At 36.5% G+C, this 3689-nt stretch overlaps 1 pseudogene; it reads right to left on the bottom strand.

Moving 5' to 3' along the window:
- Positions 1–964: 964 nt before the first annotated feature.
- Positions 965–2366, bottom strand: LOC111151150 (annotated as a pseudogene).
- Positions 2367–3689: the final 1323 nt, after the last annotated feature.

The raw sequence follows: 3689 nt of genomic DNA, 5'->3' as shown, positions 1-3689 counted from the left end.
ATGTTTAATACAATTTTTAAAGAGTTACATTGTACAAAGTATATTCTCTGAATATAATAGAATGCAATTTAAAATTGATCTTAAAAAATTCCCAAATATTTAAATTTGAAGTAAAAAAATTTAAAATAATCCAGACATTGAGGAAGCAATAAAATTAAATTTGGTTTTTAACTGTATAAAAATTAAAACATTATTTATCCAAATTTGTGGGATTCCACTAAAACAATACTTAGGAAATTATTTATAACACTAAACACCTATATAAGAAATGAACAAAGGTTTTAAGTGAAGAACCATAGTTTTCATTTAAAACAAACAGGGGCATCCAGGGTGGCTCTGTCCCTTAAGAGTCTGCCTTTGGCTCAGGTCATGATCTCAGGTTCCTGGGATTGAGTCCAAATAGAGCCCCAAACTGGGCTCTCTACTCAGCAGGGAGTCTGCTTCCTCTCTCTCTCTCACTGCCCCTACTCCCTCTCTCTCTCAAATAAATAAATAAAATCTTTAAACAGAAACTAGAAATCTTTAAAGAAAAACTAGAAAATGAAGAACAGGTGAAACCCAAAGAAGGGAGGAGAAAGACAATAATAAAAATGAGGGGAAATCATTAAACAGAAAACAGAAAAGTAATAGGGAAAATCACAGTAACCAAAAGTTTTTTCTTTTATATTCATTTATTAATTTATTTCACAAAAGGAAACATTTATTTGAGGATTAGCATGAAATCATATAGATAAGATTTGTATTAACAAATCCACGTAGTGTCATAGCACAGAGAGCAAAAGCCAAAGTAAAAACAAAGAAAATTAAGTGGCAGCTATATACAGTTGATCACAGTTGTGTCTTGTACATTAAAAAACCTTTTGCAAAATAATCATCTTAGATCAACAGAATACCAGTCATCAATGTTGTCCTGCAAGATGGGTTAACTTTAGCAGTCTCCTCCTGTCTTCTCCAGCATCCTCCTCTAGTATGGCTGCTAACTGTTTTGGTGATTGCCACCCCCTCCAGATACTTTCTGTAAGTGCTCTGTTGGCCACTGTAGTCTGTATGTCCCTGTCCATATCCAGTTCCCATAGTTATGCCCAGTATAATCACAGCCTCCATAACCAGACTACTACCATAGGCACTGTTATAATTTCCATATGCTTGATCATAGAGTAATTAAATCATTGGTTCCAGTTTTGGCCCTGACCTCCTCCATAACTCCTAGTACCATCTTGTCTACTAGTTGCATTATCTCTTCCTCCTTGTTCTTGTTGCTATTGCTGCCTATATACCTCTTTAGGTTGTACAATTTTGATTTCACACTTACCAGAACCGATTTGATTATATCCATTTTGTTTTCTCTTTTCGTTTCTTTTCTTTTCTCTTCTCCTTTCTTTTCTTTCTTTCTTTCTTTCTTTCTTTCTTTCTTTCTTTCTTTCTTTCTTTCTTTTTAAAGATTTTATTTATTTGTTTGACAGAGAGAGATCACAAGTAGGCAGAGAGGCAGGCAGAGAGAGAGGAAGGGAAGCAGGCTCCCCGCTGAGCAGAGAGCCCGATGTGGGACTTGATCCCAGGACCCTGAGATCATGACCTGAGCAGAAGGCAGCAGCTTAACCCACTGAGCCACCCAGGCGCCCTTTTTTTTTTTTTTTTTTAAAGATTTTATTTATATATTTGAGAGAGAGTGAGCTGGAATAAGCATGAGTAGCGGAGGGGGAAAACAGAGGAAGAGGGAGAAGCAGACTCCCCTCTGAGCAGGGAGCCCAATGTGGGGTCCCTGGGATCCCAGGCCCCTGGGATCATGACCTGAGCTGAAGGCATATGCTTAACCGACTGAGCCACTCAGAAGCCCCAATGATATCTGCTTTCTAACAATTTCCTTATTGGCTCTTTGTCTATATATGTGATAAAACAAAATCCTCTTCTTTCATTTGTTTTTGTATCCATGGAGTTCAATATTTTTTAATCTCTTTGAAGTCTCCAAAATATCCTTTAATTTGTTCGTCAGAACTATCTGGGCTAACTCCACCCGCAGAAACCTTTTTGAGGGTTCTTTCCCTTTTAAAGCTTTGGCCCTTTTGGGGCTTATCAGCTTGCCATCCAGTCTGTGTTCCTTCAGTTCCACAACTTTATCAACACTAGCAGCGTCCTTGAAAAGCTCAAATCCAAATCCTCTTGATCTTCCAGTCACTGGATCTGTTTTAATTGTATAGTCTACAACTTCCCCAAATTGAGACAAAGATTCAGTTGGAACTTTCTTGCTTGTATCCCATCTCAAGCCTCCAATAAACATTTTACTGTCGTCCTGCTGATTCCTGCTTGCATTGATCTTGGACCCCTCTGCGAATACCTGTATTGCTGTACTCCTTCATGTACTCCATGGAGGTGGGGCTGTCCCCCGGGGTGCTGGTGTACACTGGGGGCCACAGCAGTAGGAGGTAGCAGAGCCTTCTATGGAGAAGGATTTAAAATTGAGGTGGAAGAGAAAAGCTGGTTCTTTTGGAAGATCAAGAGCATTGACAGATCTCTAGTGAGACTGATAAGGAGAAAAAGAAAGAACACCCACATGACAAATACCAGAAATGAGATGGTTACATCACTACAGATTTTATAGAGATTAAGATATTAATAAGGAGAATGTAATAAGGAGAATATAATAAACAGTTTTATGATAGTAAACTCAACAACATAGAAAACTGACAAATTTAGGGGCGCCTGGGGGCTCAGTCAGTTGGGTGTCTGATTCTTCATTTTGGCTGAGGTCATGATCTCAGAGCTGTGGGATTGAACCCAGAGTCAGGCTCAGCCCTGCTGGGGAGGCTGCTTGAGATTCTCTCTCTCCTTCTTCCTCTGCCCCTCACCTTGGTTGCAGGCTCGCTCTCTCTCAATAAATAAATCAGTCTTTGGAATAGATAAATCTAAAAGCCATTCCTAATGAAAACTGTCAACAAATGGAAATACCGGGGAACTCCCTCAACTTGACAAAGGGCCTCTGTGAAAAACTTAATGCTAATATTGTGTGAAATGATTAAGACTAAATATTCAGAAAAAAGGAAGAAAGTCTGCTTTTATTGCTTCTATTCAATATTGAATTGGAAGGGCTAGCAAATGCAATAAGAAAAAATAAAAATGAAAGCATTCTGGCTAGAAAGGAAAAAGTAAAATAGTCTTTACAGAATACATTTTTGTCCAAGTAGAAAATTCAATAGAATCTAACAAAAAATCTGCTAGAACTTATAGTTGAGAAGAATATGGTTTTTAGATATAAGAACGATATACAAAATTTCTATTTCTATATATTAACTTTAGGTTAATATATAGAATATTATATAGAATATATAGAGAGAGTATATATAAATAAAATTTAAAAGATACCACATAAAATAGAGAAAAAGTATGGTGAGCTGATTTTAAATTTTATTTAGGAATTTACAGATTCTAATACAGACAAAATAACTTTGAGAACAAAAATTTTGAAGAGTCACAGTATCTAATTTTAAGATTTATTATAAAACTATATTTCATGTCAGTGTGAAACTAACAAAGATGGGTATAAAAAGGATTAACAGATGAATTAAAGAGAATAGACAGTTTAGAGATGTGTGTGGATATAGGTATATACACAAAAAGAGAGAGAGACTGAACATAGAGAAAGGATAGATAGGGAGAATAGCATTTTAAAACACAGGTTTTGGGACATTTGT

Source organism: Enhydra lutris, unplaced genomic scaffold, assembly GCF_002288905.1.
Source record: "Enhydra lutris kenyoni isolate GAN:26980312 unplaced genomic scaffold, ASM228890v2 scaffoldscaffold25, whole genome shotgun sequence".
Classification (NCBI taxonomy): domain Eukaryota; kingdom Metazoa; phylum Chordata; class Mammalia; order Carnivora; family Mustelidae; genus Enhydra; species Enhydra lutris.
This window is presented reverse-complemented; position numbering and strand designations above follow the sequence as displayed.